Here is an 18,905-nt window from a genome sequence, read left to right as displayed (position 1 = left end):
AAAAGCATCCACACCCTCCACCACCGTCGCTCAGGAGTGGAAGTGTGTACTATCTACTAGACACACTGCAGAAATTCCCCAAAGATCCTCACACAGCACCTTCCAATCTCACAAACACTTACGTTTAGAATGACAAGGGCAGCAGACTTATGGGAATAACACCACCTACAAATTCCCTTCCAAACCAGTCAACATTCTGATGTGGAAATATATCACCGTTCCTTCACTGTTGCTGAGGAAACAAATCCCTGGAATTCCCTCCTTACTAGCATTGCGGGTCAACACACAGCAGGTGGACTGCAGCGGTTCACGAAGGCAGCTGAGCACCACTTTCTCAAGTGGTCAAAGAGGGACGGAGAAGAAATGGTGGGATCATCCAGCGATGCCCACATCCGAATAAAGATTTTTTTAAAATTAGTTCCAAGTTGAACATCTCAATGGGACAGGTTATCTCATTTGAACATGAACATTGAAGCAGTGTTTCTTATACAGAACATTGTAAACGTTTCTGTTATTAGAAGGGTGATCAGTATTCGATGACTTATTGTTGCTGTGTGCTGTGATAAATTGCAACTGTTTTGTTAAATTCCACAACACTGGCGTAACAGGATAGATCCTTAGAAAATATCAGACTGAAAATGACAATCATCTGAGAGACAGTATATTCCCGCTAGATGAGACTTACAGAAATGCTGTTGATATTCAACGTTTAATGGACTACTGGCCGACATTGGTTCCTCCCACTACCCATTCACAGGGGTTACTATTGAACAGAACGTGAAGTAAAATCAACATACAAATACAAGCATTACAAAAGCAGGTCAGTGACTTGCAATTCTGCAATGAATAATAGACCCTATTACCTAAAAGGCATGAGATATAGTAATAGATTTAGGCCACTCAGCCCATTCCTTCACTCTGAAACTGCCATTTTGTCATTGTCTCCATGACTAGTAGAAATATCTTCTACACACTGACTGTATCAATATTTGCAGTAATTAATCAGTTTCTATCAGATGCCACGCCATCTATTCTTCTCAATTCTATCGAGTACACACACTGCCGTGCATATGACAAGCCACCATCCCCAGGATAGATCACCTCCAACACCAGCAGACCTTTCCCCAGAGATAGTGACGAAAACAACTCCCAATATTCCAAATGCCGTCTGAACATAGCCCATTACATTCTCAGCAGTATGTCTCCTCTCTTGTATTCTAGATCCCTTGAAATGTATGCTAACATTGCATTTGCTTTCGTAACCGCCAACTGAAGCTGCACATTAACCATAAGTGAGGACGAGTGCTTCAAAATCCTTTTGTGCTTCAGATTCAATGGATCCTATTAGAACATAGTGTCTGACTCTAGTCCGCCTACCAAAGTGCGTAACCTCACACAATTCCTTATTGTGTTCCATCAGCCACGTGTTTGCCTACAGTCCAGAACTGTCCAAGCTTTTCTGCAGCCTCCCCAGTTCATGAATATCACCTGCCCATCCAACCATCACTGTGTCATTTCCAAACTTAGCAAAACTACCCTCAGGCCCTTTGTTCAGGTGGCCCATGTAATTGGCATTTCCTTACTCCCTAAGGACTGTCCACCATTGATAAGGCACACCACCCAAGTTGCTTGACTCCATTCAGGTTAAAGCAGTGGCTTTACTGGAATTATATCTGTAAAATCTTCACTCCCTGCACCACATACCCAGTAGGAGCACACGCTGCCCCCGTTTTGTTGTGAATTTACCCTGTAATGGCGACACAGAACTTGATGGCGCACAATCCCAATCTAATGATGTCACACTGTCTCAACCCTAACTAAGTGTTGCTCACACCATACAATGTCACTGTGTGTTGATGATGACGGAGAGTGATGGGGAAGAGAATATTTACGATGAATGACTATGTGACTGCCAGCGTGAAACCTGCCCCGACAGCTTCGGATGTACCGGTGCCCGCTGTCACCGCTGCAGGCATGATCAGCCTTCCTGCAGGTTAGATCAAGGAAAGCAACGGGCCTGGAGAGTGTTCCCGGCTGAGCACTCAGATCCTGTGAAGACCAACTGGCAGAGGTATTTACAAACATCTTCAGTCTCTCCCTCCTGAAGCCGAAGTCCCAACCTGCTTCAAGAAGACCACCATCATCCTTGTAAGTGAGATTGTACATGCAACGTTCCTTAATGACTCCCGCCCAGTGGCTCTGACATCAATAAACATGAAGTGCTTTGAGACGCTGGTTATGGCCCACAGTACCTTCAGTCTCCCAGTCTGACCTGCTGCCTATAGTGTGCCGACTGATGTAATGGGTCCACAATGGATGCCATATACCGAGCCTTGCCCTCATACCTGGAATATCTGGACAACAGACTCTGCTCATTGACTACAGCTTCACCTTCAACATCATTATCCCCTCCAGACTTATCTTAATACAACATGACATTGGTCACAGCTCCACCCTCTGCAACTGGATACCCCGGTTTCTGACAACAGACCATAATCTGTGAAGATAGGTATCGGAACCTTGTCCACAATGAAACTCAACACTTGGAACTCCAGTGTTCTCAGCCCCCTATTGTACTCTCCGTGCACCTCAGCGGTGTCCTCAGACCCCTACTGTATTCCCTGTACACCCATGGCTGTGCCCTCAGCCCCTTACTGTACTCTCTGTTCATTCACGGCTGTATCCTCAGCCCCGTACAGTACTCCCTGTATACCCAAGGCTGTGCACTTAGGCCCCTACTCTACTCCCTGTATACTCACAGCTGTGCCCTCAGTCTCCTATGTACTTCATGTACATCCACGTCTGTATCCTCAGCCCCCTGCTGTACTCCCTGCACATACACACGGCTGTGTCCACACACCCCTACTGTACTCCCTGTACTCCCATGGCTGTGTCCCTAGCCCTTACTGTACTCCCTGCACTCCCATGGCTGTGTCCTCAGCTCCATACTGAACTCCCTGTACACACACGGCTGTGTCCTCTGCCCCCTACTGTACTCACTGTTGTGTCCTCAGCCCCATACTGTACTCCCTGTACACCCATGGCTGTGTTGCAAAATTCCAAACAACGCCAGCTACAAGTTCGCTCATGATATGACCAAATCAGGATGGATAGCAAGCAACGATGAGTCAGAATACGGAAAGGAGGTCGAGGACATAGTGGCATGGTGTAATGATAATAACCTCTCTCTCAAATTCGGCAAAAGTAAGGAACTGATCACTAACTTTAGAAGAAAAGGAGGGGAACACACCCTTATCTACATCAACTGTTGAGTGAGTGCAGAGCATCAGGTTCCTCGGAGTAACGATAACTGACAAACTACCCTGGAGTTCTCACATAGCTGTGACAGTCAAGAAAGCTCAACAATGCCTCTCTTTCGTCAGGTTGCTCAGGAAATTCAGCATGCTCTACTTCTAAAGATGCACTATTGTGAACGAACTGTCCGGGTGCATCTGTAGAAGTAGTACGGCAAATGCTCCGCTCAGGATCATCAGAAACTACAGAAGGTTCTGTTCACAGCCCAGACAATGACGGACTCCAATCTCCCAATCATTGACTCTATTTACACAGCTCATTGCCGCAGAAAAGGCTGCCAACATCTATCCCAGACTCATGAGGGAAGGGAGGGAAGAAATAGCTGGGCCCTTAATAGATATCTTCAACACAACTGAGGCCCTGGAGGACTAGAAAATTGCTAATGACGTTGTTTAGGAATGGTAGCATGAATGGTCCAGTTAATTATAGACCAGTGATCCTGTCATCAGGGCTAGGGAAGCTGCTAGAGAAGATACTGAGGGATAACATCTTTTCTCATTTGGATGAAATTGTCTTCTCAGTGATAGTCAATATGGTTTTATGCAGGGAAGGTTATGTCTTGACAACTTAATAGAACTCTTTCAGGAAGGGACATAGTTGATTGATGAGGGAGGGTCTATAGATGTCATGTACATGGACTTCAGGAAGGCGTTTGATAAGTTTTCCTATGGTCGGATTATGGAGAAGGTGAAGTCACATGCAATGCAGGGTGTGCTAGCTACGTGGATAAAGGACTAGCTGGGCCAAAGGGGACAGAGCGTAGTAGGGGAAAAGAGTTTCTGAAAATGGAGAACTGTGACCAGTGGTGCTCTATTTAAGATGATTCCAGAAAGATACATGAATGGGCAGGGAAAATAGGGATACAGACCTTTAGAAAGTAGGAGACAGACTGAGATACAGGATTTGGATCGGCGCAGGCTTGGACCGCCGAATGGCCTCTTCCTGTATTTGAATGTTCTTTGTTCTAACATTACCAAAGACACATCACATGCCTGTAAAGATCTCCCATAACCTCTTCCATCAGGCCAAAATATACAGAGGCTTGGAAACACAGAGCAGCAAGTTCAGGAACAGCTTCTTCCTGGCTGTTATTAGACTGATGAATGGACTCTCTAATCTCAGATAATGCTTATCTTGTTCATGTTGAACTCGCCAAGGGCACACCCTGGCAGCACAATCTAAATGCCTCTCAGACATGTTTTACAGCCATCGTTTTTTACATCCTTGCTTACGATGACCTGCCTGGACATCTTGGTACAGGTAAAAAAAATACTCACCTCCCTCCTCCCAACTCCCTCCAATGCTCACACCAAGGTCTCCCTGGTTCTTACCCTCAGCTCCTCCAATTTCCTGTGACTCCATCCCCAGCTCCCCGTGGCCTTTGTGTCTCACACTTTCACAGTGTCTGTTTCCCTGTGTTTTCCTTTTCCCTGTCTTCTGTTTCTTTCACTGAACCTATTATCTTCCCTTCTCCCTGCCCACGTGACTGTTGGTTTCCTTGTTTTGTTTCCTTTCTCTCTTTCCTTCCCTTCGTGTCTGACTCTTTCTCCCTCGTTGTGAAGGTGATGGCTTCTCTATTCGTTTGAAGCAGGTGAAGCAGCTCATTGGTTCGATGTTGGCAATGCAATTAACTCAACTGGGTTTTGTTATCGTGGACATAACTTATATTTATCGGTTACATTTCAAATGTTGTCAAAACTGCAAAAAGAACGTGGGTTTCCATTTATCAGCCAATTGTTTCATCTAACTATTTTGGAACCGCCCGTCTCCCAGTGCTCTGTATACTGGCAATTGAAAGCATTCTATTCACGTGCTTAATTGCCTGACAAGGACCATAAGAAACTACAGACGGTTGTGTGCACAGCCCTGCCCATCACGGAAGATAGCCTTCCATCCATTTGTACTTGTCATTGTCACAGAAAGGAGGGCAACATCAAAGATCTCTGCCAAACTGGTAATGATCTCCTAAAACCTCTTCCACCAGAGAGGAGACACAAAGGCTTGAAAACATGGACCAGCATGCTCAGGAACACTTCCTTCCCTATTATTATTAGACTGACGAATTGACATCTCTAACTTTTCAAATAATATTAATCTTGTTGATGTCGATTTTGCTTTGTCCACCTCCTGTGAAGCTGTAACCATGTATGCCTCACTCTGTGTAAGTACCCCACGATCTCTGTTTTCTTATTTACTATGATGTGCCTGCACTCCTCGCAAATCAAACCTTTCCATTGTACATTTGACTAAAATAAAGTTAATCAAATCAGATCAATCATGTGGACTGCAGTGGCTCAATGTCTTCTCAAGGGCAACTGTGAATATGAACTAATGTTGGCCCAGTCAGAGATACCCATATCCCGTTAACAAAGAGAAGAAGATGACCACACTCAGCGAAGACAGACAGGGGAATCAATCGCTTAAGACACGCTCTTAGACGAATACAGGTTTCCCTCGCTATCTGTAAGTAGAGTGTTCGTAAGAAACCGTTCGCAAGCTGGTATGGTGTAAAGTGCAGTAACACTAATTTATATGGGAAAAATTTCGCCTTTCTTCGTAAAAGTGAAAGACCTCTTCGGATTTCTTTTGGTTAGCAAAACAAGGCTCTGATGTAAGTCATTCGGAAAGGGAAGTGGCGAAAGGCAAACTTTTGAAAAGCAGCGGATACCTGTATTTACATGGGCATGTTATTCAGGAAGATGGGAATGGCGAAAAATAAATGTGGTGAATTTCACATTTTATTTCCAGCCCAGTTGACCTTCATTCTCTTTGTTTGCTGCACCATATTCTCGACTCTGACCTCCAGCATCTGCAATCCTCACTTTCTCCCTTGAGTTAGTATATCCAGAAATTTCCTCATCAGAAATTTTATGCAGCGAGTCTGTTAGTTTATCCCTGTCTCCTTTTATAAACAGAGTGGGACATATACGGTCCTGCACAGCTCTGACAATTCTTCCAGATACAAGGAAATAGTAAAAAGAAAGATTGAAATATTTATAGTCGGTCTGGCAGTAACCCTCACCCATTCCATCCAGATTGAGTAAATATTCCCTTTTATTATGATGTGAAATGTGATTTAAGGAAGGGGTTAACTGAACCTGTTTGTTCGGTGACTGTGGTTAATGTTTGTCTCCATGGATTGTAATTATTCCAGTGGAGGGTTTCCATCTTTTACTGATAAATGGGCAATATGAACGGGGGCATCACCGACAGCACTAACCGGGATCAGTGGCGACAGAGAGAGAGGGAAGAGAGATCAGAATCTGAGAACATTAGACTGGAATGTTCCAACAATGGATCAGAATCGGAGAACATTAGACTGGAATGTTCCAACAATGGACAGGAGTTTATCCAATTCTGTTTGGCATCTTTCTGCATTTTATGAATGGTTGTCATTATCATGGCGGACCTATTATGCTCTTCGCATTATTCAATATATTTATTACCCTCTCCTGTCTATCGTTGGTGTCCCTGGTAAGTCTCACTATCCAGATATTTTCTTTCTATGAAACAGTTATGACTGCATTTCTGTTCTTTCATATAGTCTACACTTCCTGCCATCAATCGTGTTCCTGTTGATACATTGAATCCAGTACAATTCCTGTCTCCCTACTTTCTTCTGGCAGTATTAGTCATGGGTCTCTATGTTGAACTTCTCAGTTGCAGAAGTGAACCATTGTCTCTCTACCCTTGTTATTTAATTATTCTGGGCGTGGAGGTCATTGTCATCTATTATGTTTACCAACTCCATTTCCTTCCTGGGATTCCATCCCATCCCTGGCTAATATATTTTATTTTCATTCATTTTTGGGACTTGCGTGTTGCTAGCTGGACAGCATTGATAGCCATCTCTACTTGCCCTCGAGAAGGTGAGACTGAGCTGGTTTCTTTTCTTTTTTTTAGCAGCAGAGGACGCAGGCCTCTCCTCAGGCCACAGCAGCAGCAGTGGTGGTGGAGGTCCTGGGGAGGGGCCCCAAGGCAAGTCCCAGGCAGCAGCAGGGAGGCAGGCCCCAAGCAGCACCAGGGAGAGTCCTTGCACGTGTGCGCACACACTCACAGAGTCACAGTCCTACACTGATCTGATATCTCCACACAATGGGGGAAAACACCCGAGTGGCCAGTGATAAGCACTGCCCTTCACATCAAAGGATTCCTCTATTTTTTTTTCTTTGTTTTTATTGGCTAGTGACAAGCACTGCCCTTCACATCAAAGGGCAATGCTGTGGACACCCCAATTCTTTTTATTTCTTTTTCTTACTTTAACCCCCACACTACCGCCTAAGTGCGGTAGTGCTTATTTTTATTCCCCAGCACCCATGGTGTGTGTGTGTGCAGGTGTAAAACACAGTGAAAGACACAAAGTGCACCAATCTTTATTCAATTTCCACCACCAGGAAGATATGAAAAACACCCGAGTGGCCAGTGACAAGCACTGCCCTTCACATCAAGGGGCAATGTTACTCCTGGTTATATTTGAGCTGGTTTCTTGAATCCCAGCACTCCACTTGCTGTTGGGTGACGCACAATGCCAATAGGGAGGGAATTCCAGGATGTTGAGCCAATGGCTGTGAAGGAACAGCAGTATATTTCCAAATCAGTGTGGTGATTGGCTTGGGTGGGGGGTGGGGTGCGATGGGAGGTGAAACATGCAGGTGTTGTTTGAAACAGACGAATTACAATTCTGGTGATCCCGTTGGCCATGAGCTGATTCCTGACACCACGCCCTGACCATTATTATCTTTATCTACTCGCTGCTTCACAATGTACTTCACTGGCTTGACCCATCTGTTGATTGAACGTTGAGCTGTGAAATACAGATTTAGTGATGACCACAATCTGCTGCTGACACTCGGGATGCAACCTACAGAAACAAATCTGATTCGAACTCAGACCAAAATCCCATCCATCTGATATTCCTGTGAACGCTGATCTGTATCGCTGTTGTCTCTGACAATGCCTTTATTTTAATATTCTTTAAACACTTTAACTCATCTGTACACGAAACTTCCCTCAATTTCTTTGTGTCCATTATGCAAATCCCTTCCAGTTGTTCATAGTTAACCTGGTTTTCTACAAGTGCTTTTTCTCTTAAGCAATGATTTTCACATTCAATCACCCAAATGCACGCCTGACACACCACACACACACACACACACACACACACACACACACACACACACACACACACACACACACACACACACACCTTATACTGGTCAAATGGAGAGAGAAACCTTCATCTGCTGTGTCTATTTGATATGTGTATCGTTCCCATATGATAGTAAAGGTTAGCAATAATCCTCATGCTAGGCAGATAATCCAGTTTACTGAACAATACACTAGCCCAGTCTGCTCAGTTCCCCATGTTGGTCTATCATCTTGTCCCAGCTTATGCTGCTCACACAACACTGTGAAGTGTTCTGTAAAGCCGATTCAGAATTCGATGAAACAAAGTATTTCAGCTGCTCTGAAAATACCTTTATTTAATGTTCACATTCCTGTAATTTTGCTCTCTCACGGTTCAATCCTACAGTTAGTCACACTACCCAGTCTTTTTCTATATATTTTCACAACATATTCCAAGTTAATTAACTGTCTGTTTCTGTCCTTAATGTTGATCTCTCTGTTCCTCTGTATCTTTTCCTGGCCTTGGTTTTTGGCTCCCTAGTGTATTGAGTGCTGGCATTGTGAAGCTCAGAGACAATGAAATGGTCTTTGTCCAGCTGTTGTTCACTTCCCGGTGTGACCTATATGGTGTTCCATGTTCGGGAGTGTGGGTGTGTGTTGGGATTTTGTTCCCTTCCCGGTGTGTCCTAAGTGGTGCTCCATGTTGTGGGGGGGTATTGTTGTCGGGCTGTTGTTCACTTTCCGGTGTGTGTCATGTGCTGCTCCATGTTGGATAGGGGTTTCAGCAGCTTTGACTCACATCTTTTAAACTTGATCTGTGCCTGGCCATTGAACATCTGGCTTTAGTGTTTGTCCCTTTGAGCTGACTGTGTGGTCAGTAACACGAGGAAGCCCCTTGAGTATTATTGTGAAGGACCAGGTACCTAACATCTCTGACAGTGCTGTCACTTAAAAAAGGTTATTTGCTCTTTTCCTTTAAAAAGAAATCTTAAAGGCCGAACTACGTAAACCAAATGGCTGAAGTAAATAACTTAGGAGGCGTTTAGTTTGTTTCATATATAGTGATAACAATGGTCAGTTCGCACAGACCAGGCTTTCCAGGTTTTCTGAGCTGTGACAATCACCAGGTGCCTGGGGTGGGAGCAGGGTTGGATGCTTCAGTAAATGACTCTGAACTGCTATTCCCTCTGAAATCTGTCTTGATGCTGTTTCCCCCTGGATTGGAGAACTGCATGCATGACTGACTGGCCGTGGATGTGTATTTTTGCCAAGGGACGAGCTTATGTGATGATCGTACATTGAAACAGTTAATTAGTGGAAGGTACTATGTCTATAATTCTGTTAAGATTTCCAGTAGTTAAGTTATTCTACGTACCTCTTCTTTTAGCATGTATATTTAATGGAGTGTTTAAATAATTGTGTTTTGCTTTAAGTTGAGTAGTTTGACCAGCTGCATCACATCTGGACCACCCATTTCACATCCATCTTTACTATAAGACAAAGTTGGCGTCCAGGCTGCCATCTTAAAACATTTTAAGGCAGTCTGGTCTGGTCCATAGCAAAGTGGGGACTCTTGTCCGTTTCGAAATCGATAATTCCAAATTGGGTTCAGGTTCAGAATCCCTACACTGTTTAATCAGGTCATTTTTCCCAACAATTCCACACCAATCCACCGAAGAGTAACCCATCCAGACCCATTCCCCTATCCTATTCTTCCATACTTACCCCTGACTAATGCACCGAACATAGACATCCCTGAACAGTATGGACAATTTAACATGTCCAATTCACCTAACCTGCACATTTTGAGGCTGTGGGAGGAAAACTGAGCACACAGAGGAAACCCACGTGAGGAGGGCGAGCATGTGCAAAGGGAGATTGTTGGGCTCGAAAGCGACGTTTGGTAGTTGTTTGTGCTTTTGTTCTGAGTGTTGAATTCGGTTGGTTTGAACAGCGCTTTGTACAGTAATGGTTTTTTTCTGTCTCTAAGAGGTCTGTGGGTGTGGAAAAAGTGAAGTTGGAGATTTTACAAAAGGTGAGCAAGGCAAAGCTTTTTGAATTGGCGAACAAGCTGGAGTTGGGTTTGTGTTTGTCTGTGAGAAAAGGAGATAATTACAGCTATAGCTTGGAATTTGAATTTTGGTGGAACACCATCAGAATCTTTTGAAATGGCTGGAATTCAATTGCAGATGAAGCAGCTTGAACACGAAAAGGAATTAAGGCAATTTGAAATTTGATTTAAAGTAAAATTAAAAGAGAAGGGGAGGAAGAAGGAATACAGAAAATGAAAGAAGAAACGCAGGAAGAGAGAGAGTTTCAACTTCAAAAGTTAGCAATTAGGAAAGTCGACTTAGCTGGGTGGACATGAAGTTAGACGGTAGGCTGAATGAGGACAATAGTGAGGATGAGCAACTCTATAGTAGCCAAAGGTATGATGGTTATCTGTTTAAATACATGCAGACATTGTCTAAATTTGATGAGAAGGATACAGAGGCCTTTTTAATTTCATTTGAGAAAGTAGCTAAACGCATGCAGTGGCCTCTGATCAAGTAGATTTAGTTGATCCAAACAAAGCTGGTAGGTATAAGGAGTCAGGTATTTGTATCCCTATCGGAAGAGGTATCTGGCCAGTATGAGGGGGGTGAAGAAAGCCATTTGAAGTGCATATGAGCTTGTGCCAGAAGCCTACAGGCAATGTTTCAGGAATCGAAAAAAGCATGCCTGGTTAAATGTACATTGAGTTTGAAAGAATCAAACAAAGTAATTTTGAAAGGTGGATAAGGGTATTAAAAATAAAGCAACCTATGTCAATCTTAGAGAGATTCTTACTTTGGAGGAGTTCAAACATTGACTTCCTGCAGTCGTGATAACTCGTATGCAAGAGCAGAGACTTAAAATGTCGTGATTAGAAGCTGAACCTTCTTCAGGAAACGGGCTCATGCCCGAAACGTTGATTCTCCTGCTACTTGGATGCTGTCTGACCTGCTGCGCTTTTCCAGTAACACATTTTCAGCTCTGATCTCGAGCATCTGCAGTCCTCACTTTCTCCTCGAAGGTACAGAAGCATGTAAATCTTGTAAGCTGAGACATGAGTAGACATGTCATTGAGAAGGACTATTGGAGAGATGAGATTTGCTCCATTATGTAATGTGTGGTTGGAGTGTCCGGTAAAACCATCAACAGAAATATTTCACAATTGGGCCTTGAGCTTGGTGTTAACGTTACAACATTTCAGCATTTAACTTGTAAATAACGTGCCTGAGACAAATCTACATACGATCATATCTCCGAAACGCTTTTGGAGAAATTTAGGGAGAAAATTTCCGGGCTATTCAGATAGAGGTTATTATTGTTGCAATTCAATTTGGAAGTTATACAGGTGACAGGAAGAGAAACCATACTTGCTGCCAAGTTGTCGAGACTTGGATGAAGAAAGACAGAGGTGTTCTGTGGCCGGAGTATACTGACTGAAATAAAATGGAGTTGAGAATGTTTGCATACTTAGTGTCAATACAAGATATGTGTATTGTAGTCTACTGCAACAGTAAGAATAAGGACTTTAAAATAAAGTCTCCTTTGCAAATTGATTGTTCTTTTTGTCAATGGGGGAGTTGTGACGATACTATCACTTTATAAAGGTCATTTTCTCCTGGGTTCTTTTTGAAGAGAGGTCCTAAAGGCAGAGGTTCTGAACTGCCCACTAGAAACCGGCTGAAGTAATTAACTGAGGAGGCCTTTAGGTTGTATGAAAACGGTGAGAATAATGGAAGGGCAGCGGCCTGCTCTCACAGACCAGGTTTTCTCGTTTTGTTTTTGGCTGCAGCATTCAGAAGCGTTCGGGGTCCCAGAAGGGCTGGAAGCTTCAATGCATGACCCCTAGTTCCGAATCTCTCTGAGATCTCTTCTAATATTGTATCTTTCTGGATTCGAAAACTGCAAGTAAGAATCTGTATTTGAGTTTATCTTTGTGCCAAGCGGTGTGTACCAGGAAAGTACGGCATCTATTGTTTGTGTGTGTGTTCCAAAATATAAACTATCGCAAATTGTTCTTTTTTTTGATTGTATTTTAACTATGGCGTTTGAATAGGTTATATTTTGCTTCACACTTCATATCTACGGTTAAACTAAGGAAACGTTTGGGTAACTTTCTTAAAATATGCTCTTCTCATGCATAACTCTCGCAGCTCATGGGCTTCTGTCACTCTCCTGCTATTGAAACGTTAGTGGAGGGGCTGGGGATGTTTTGCTGGAGGTTGTGCTGATGGCTCCTCAGACATTCAGGGAAACCTGAGGATTTGGTGATCCGACTCTGGATGGAGCATGGGTACTGTAGTTACAACGTCTGGGTCTGCAACATGAACACTAAATGGAGCAGAGGCTGCAGAGAAGGGAAGCTCTGAAACCATGAAGTGCGTGTATGTGGGAAAAGGGATCTGCTCTTTCCACCCCGGGTTTTCCAAGACCAGCTTCGCAAGCTACAATTAACCGAGGAGCAGAATGTGAGAGGATGCTGATTGAACTAGGAGCTGGTCACACAGCAGTGTCATCTCCTAAAACATAGCCTACAGCTTCACACCGGGGAGGACGGTGTTGCCAGTAGCTGTGAGGGTCTTTGTTTCAGTCAACGTCTATGATCTGGAAATTTCCAGGCAGGACTGGGTGGCATACCCAACATTTCCCAGTATGTCGACATCAATGTCATCATTCAGAATCGGAGGATATATATGGTGGATGAGCTGAATACAATGTTTTGTCCCTCAGCAGGGAACTGCCGAGTGTATCCTTGTTTTCCCAGTAAAGCGGAATTCCCAATGATGTACGTGCCTCTGCGGGTCCCCATGTCATTGAGGAGATGGAAGGGAACTGAAGGACATCTCACTCCATTAATGTTACAGTGCATCCATGCATGCACAGGACATAATGTTGGTGAATACCCACTGTCCTCGCAGCAGCCACAGCCTCTTCATTCAGAAGTTGTCAAACCATCCCTTCATCATCGGTCTCCATGTAGAAAGAAATTATTGTATCTTAAAGGCCGTTCCCTTGCTACATGTTTCAAAACACTGTCCCCACTGCCAATCAACAACATCAAAATATCCGGTATGTACTGAGAGCAATTGGGCCATTTGGGAATATCACGGAGCAGACCATCAGCGAGATGGAGCAAAACCTCGAATGTCTGAACTGTCTGAGTGAACTCCCCAATACATAGTATTATTAAGGTCTGTAATATTTCTCCATTTCAGTAACATACTCCCTTACATTCCTCCTGTAAATGTAATGACAGATCATATCATGTTATATTCCACCTGCCTTTCTTGATAATTTAATGTCTTGCTTATCACAGATTCATCACCAAATCTAGTTATATTACATCTGTTCCATACTCCTGATCATTGATATAGATTACAAATAGTTGAGGACCAAGCACTGGTCATGGTGTGATTCCACTGCTGACGTTCTGTCAAACTGATTCAGACTGATTTATCCGTAGTGCCTACTTCCTGTCTGATAACCAGTCATCCCCCATTCCTGTGTAACACATTCAAAGAGCTAAATAAGAACAACGAACATCAGTCAGTAATTCAGCCACTCCAGTCTGCTCCATCACTGAATACAATCATGGCTGATGTCATCGCGGCGTCTGTTCCACTTTCCTGCCATCTCTCCATCCTGAAACTCTGGTCTGTTGTTGTAGACTGCTGCAGATGAAAAAAATATCCACTCCACATCTACACTGTCAATTACTTTTAGGATTTTACAGACCTCAATGAGATCTCCTTTCATTATTATAAACATGAGACTATAGTCAAGAACTGCTCAAACTCTCTTCATAAGACAAACACCTCATCTCTGAAATCAGTTTAATGAACCTGTTCTGAATTACTTCCAATGCGAAATGCATCCTTCCGCAAGTCAGCGCACCCAAACTGAACTCTAGTGGCAGCGTTAATAATGTCTTGCACAGCTACAGCAACACTCCCACCTTTCTACTCCATCCTTTTACAAATAAAAACTGAAACTACGTTTGCCTTTACCATTACATACTGTAGCTGCATGCAGTTTCTCTGTGAAATGCAAATGAATACTTTGACCGCTCTGCACCTGAGCACTTTGAAGTTTCTCTCCATTTGGATAATAATTTGCCTTTCTATTTCGCTGGCCAAACTGGATAATCTCATAGTTATCCACTTTACTTTTCATTGCCAAATGTTAGCCCATTCACCCAACCTTTCCAGATTCACTATAAAACCTCTTACATCTTCATTCCGAAGTAATTTCCCACCTACGTTAGTGTCATCTGTAAATTTGATTATATTATTTTCTATTCTGTCAACCGAGTAATAATGTTGATGACAAATAGTTAAGGCATGAGTACTGAAATCTGTGGCACCCCACAAGGTACGTTTGAGAAAGGAAAATGACACATTTATTCCATCTGACTGCATTTTGTTGGTTTACCAATCCTCCATGCAAGCTAATTAATTACTCCTAAATCCATGTTTTCTGATATTACTGCTTACTCTTTGGAGAAGTGATATATACAATCCCTTCTGGAAGACCAGATATAGTCCATCTCCAGGATTCCCGCAATCCACCCTGTCTGTGACTCCTTTAAATAACTCAAGCAAACCAATTCAAATACGATTTAGCCTTCGTAAAGCCATGTTGACTCTGACGGAGTGGGGTTTAACTTTGCAATGGATTCTAAAAATTTGCCTTAAATTGCTATAGTTTATCATTAAACTTTACTCTCTAATGTATACCATTATTAAAAGTTCTTCCCTGTCGATAACCTTTACGTTTTCTTTGAATGCCTGTTTAACAGGCATAAGGCGTTAAGAGATCAGCTCCAATTGCTGTGTAAGAGGCATGTGTGGCTGAATGGACTCATCATCCTGCTGGTGTACAATATCGATGGGATGACGTCTTTCTGGTGTTCCCATGTTGTCATCTCCAAGGCGAGAATGACCTCCTCCTGTTGATATGTTAGAGGGTTGGGGGATTATGGAATCTTCCTGTTGCTGTGTAACAGCTCGAGTGGAGGATGGGTCTTCTCATATTACTCCATAACAGGCTGAAGAAACTGAACAGTCTCCTCAGTCTCCTCGAAATGTTCTCCTCCTGTTCCCTTACAACAGACACGTGTCTGAATTTCCTCCTCTTTTCTCATAAAAAATGTCTCAGACAGTTTGTATCCTTATCCAATTCATTTGCAGTAGGCTCAGTGGGGCTAAATGGCCTCCTGTTATCCCAGTGTAGCAACCTCCAGTCACTGTGTAGTCTCTGCCAGTTCCTGTGTTACAGATTTGGGGAGGCTGAATGGACTGATCCTGTTGATGTGTAATAGGATACTGGTCCATTATCGCCTACTCGGGGTTCAGTGTTATAGGCTCAAGGGGCTGATTGGACTCTTCCTGTAACTGCACATCAGACTCCAGGGACTGAATTGCCTCGTCCTGTTTGGTGTAACAAGGCCTGAATATCCTTCTGATGATCCTGTGTAACAGGCTGGAGAATGGCATGGATTTATCCATTATGTGTTTAATTGGTTTCTGTTTATGACTCCTTCTGGTCACCTATGCTGAAATAAGACCATCTTTCATTCTTGTAAGGTCCAATGTGTGTCAGATCAACCTGACCATCCTTTTGTTATAAACTAACAGCCTCATTCCATAAATCAGTTGAGGAAACCATCTCAGAACTGCTTCCAATGTAACAATATTCTTTCTTCACTGAGGAGATTAAATCTGTACACATTACTCCAGATGTGATCTCATTAAGATCCTGTACAGCAGCAGCAATGCTTCACCAGCCTGCTGTAAGATTCCCACCCAGGTTAGAGCAGTCTCCGCTGTCTGGAGGAATACACAGCATGGTTGAAAGATCTTTGTCCTTCTCTACTCCACCAGCATAACGGGAGGTCTGAAGTAAATCTCTCAATAAAGCTTGAGAAGAGCGTAAGTGATGTGGCGAGATGATTTCTACCATTAATCTCCTCAGAACCAACTTCAGTGAGATTCCACTGAATCATGTAAGGCGGAGCTCAGAAAGAGCAATGCGAAACAAACATTGATGGGAGTTATATGTCAAAGTGAAAGCTGCAATACAAACGTTGGCAGGAAATGGGATATGCACGTTAGTGGGTACTACAGTAATAATGTAATATTTAAATAATATCTAAGCTATGTTAACACAACTGAATGCTAATGTTGGGAAAATTGATTTCATATTCATACGTGAGATGGCTTGCATTGACATTATTTCGAACACCGAGGTCGACATCAGGTTATTTAGGAATTGGTGTTGGATATAAGAAGAGCTAATTGAAAACTTTGCTGTAAATGACCTTTTGGAAACAATGACCTCAACTTTTTTATTTGAGATTCGATTCGCTACAGAATGGAAACAGGCCCTTTGGACCAGCAAGTCCACATCAACCCTCCAAAGATTTACCCACCCAGACCGATTTCCCTCTGATTAATGCACCTACCGCTATGGGCACTTTAATGCGACCAATTCACTTGACCTGCACATCTTTGGGCTGTGGGAGGAAACTGGAGCACCCAGAGGAAACTCACACACACGCGGTGAGAATGTGTAAACTCCACACAGTCAACCAAGGCTCGAATCAAACAGGGGACCCTGTTGTTGTGAGGCAGCAGTGCTCGACAATGACCCGCCGTGCTGCCTCTATTAGTTTTCTGATGTTTGAGTACACGACAGTTGTTGTTTAATTTGAAGTAACCGTTATAAATCTCCATCATGCAAGCCATGAAGGTGTGCGGAGAAAGTGGAGACTGCAGATTCTGGACATTAAAGTCGAAGAATGGGGTACTAGAAAAGCACAGCCGGTCAGTCAGCATATTAGTAACATGAGAATCGATAATTCAGGCATAAGCACTTCATCAGGAATAAGGCTTGTGGGCCAAGGTGGCTGAGAGATAAATGTGAAGGAAATGTGGCGGTTTGAAAGTACCAGGTGATGAAGGGAGACAGAACGCCTCATCGACTGCATCCATTAAGCCCGACATGGTCTTCTCTACAGTGGCAGGACAGGATATCCACTATTGGATCGTTTCATAGACCATCTTTGGGACAGCTTCACTGGCCAACTTCACCGTCTTGTGGCTGAACAATTTTACTCCCCTCCCACTCCACAAAGAACATGCAGGTCCTAGGCCTCTTCCATTGCCAAAACCTAACCACCTGAGTAATGGAGGAATAACGCCTCACCGTCTGCCATGGTACTCTCCCAACACAGGGGATCAATGTGGATTTCACCAGTTTTTCCATTTCCCCTCCACCCACCTTATCCCAGTCCAACTTTCCAACTCGGTACCGCCCTCGCGAATGTGCCCATATGTCCATCTTCCTTCCACCTCTCCACTCCACCCTCCTCTCCGAACTACCACTTTCACATCCCCCCCCCCCCCATCTACCTGTTTGATCAAAGGAAGCAGCTTAGAAAAATGTCAAGTATTGTAGTAAGCCAATGGATTCAGACAAACGTAGGACGCAGCAAAGGAGGACAAAAAAATTTAGAAAAAACTCATAAAGGAATAAAGCATGCAAACAAAAAAATCAACATAAAAACTGCTAAAAAAAAGCTTCTATCAATATATGAAACAAAAAAAACCAAGGTCAAACTTGGAACAGTGAGTGTGTGGACAGGGTAATTTATTATAAGGAACCGAGATATTACATGGTAAAGAAACAGTTTCTTTGTGTCTGTCTTCAAGTAAGAATATCCAGAAATTCTCCCAGAAAGACCAAGTGACCATAGGACTTGTGTAAGTAAACAGTAAGATCATTCTTGTCGGTGTTGACGTAGTATTTGAAAAGACAGATGGATTGAGTATTGATAAATCTGACAGACCAGATTTACTTCATACAAACATTTCAGTGGAAGCAGCAAGAGTCATGTTGTTTGAATTATGGATTTTCACGTTATTTTCCGACACATTCCCGAAAGGCAGGAAGCCAATAGGGATAAGGGACGGTTATAAATATTATCCGCCAGTTTAAGTAAGAATGAAGATGGAGAGTTGTGGAATGCTACAGTCTATGTAACTTGTCATCTGCAGTCTGGTGTCTGTTGAACTCGATTACAAAGAATATGGTACGAGATATATAGAAGGTAACAGCAAACCTGGGGAGTACGATAATGCATCGATGAAAGGAAAACTGTACGTGGCAAACTTTTTTTTAAAATGGTTTGAAGATGATTCTTGTAGATATCAGCAATGAGGAACCAATGGATAACGTATAGTTGAATATTCAGGTGGATTTTTTTGAGAAACCACACACTAATATCATAAGAAACGTTGAAGCAAAAGGCATTGGGAAGAACATATGCAAATGGGAAAATAATAATTATGTTTACATTCACGTGAATGTAATTGGAATATAATCTGATTGTGAAACTCAACCAGTGATCTCGAATTTCAAATAATGAGAGG

Source organism: Chiloscyllium punctatum, chromosome 46 (genome assembly GCF_047496795.1).
Source record: "Chiloscyllium punctatum isolate Juve2018m chromosome 46, sChiPun1.3, whole genome shotgun sequence".
NCBI lineage: Eukaryota > Metazoa > Chordata > Chondrichthyes > Orectolobiformes > Hemiscylliidae > Chiloscyllium > Chiloscyllium punctatum.
The sequence above is the reverse complement of the archived record's forward strand: the minus strand, read 5'-3'. Positions refer to the sequence as shown.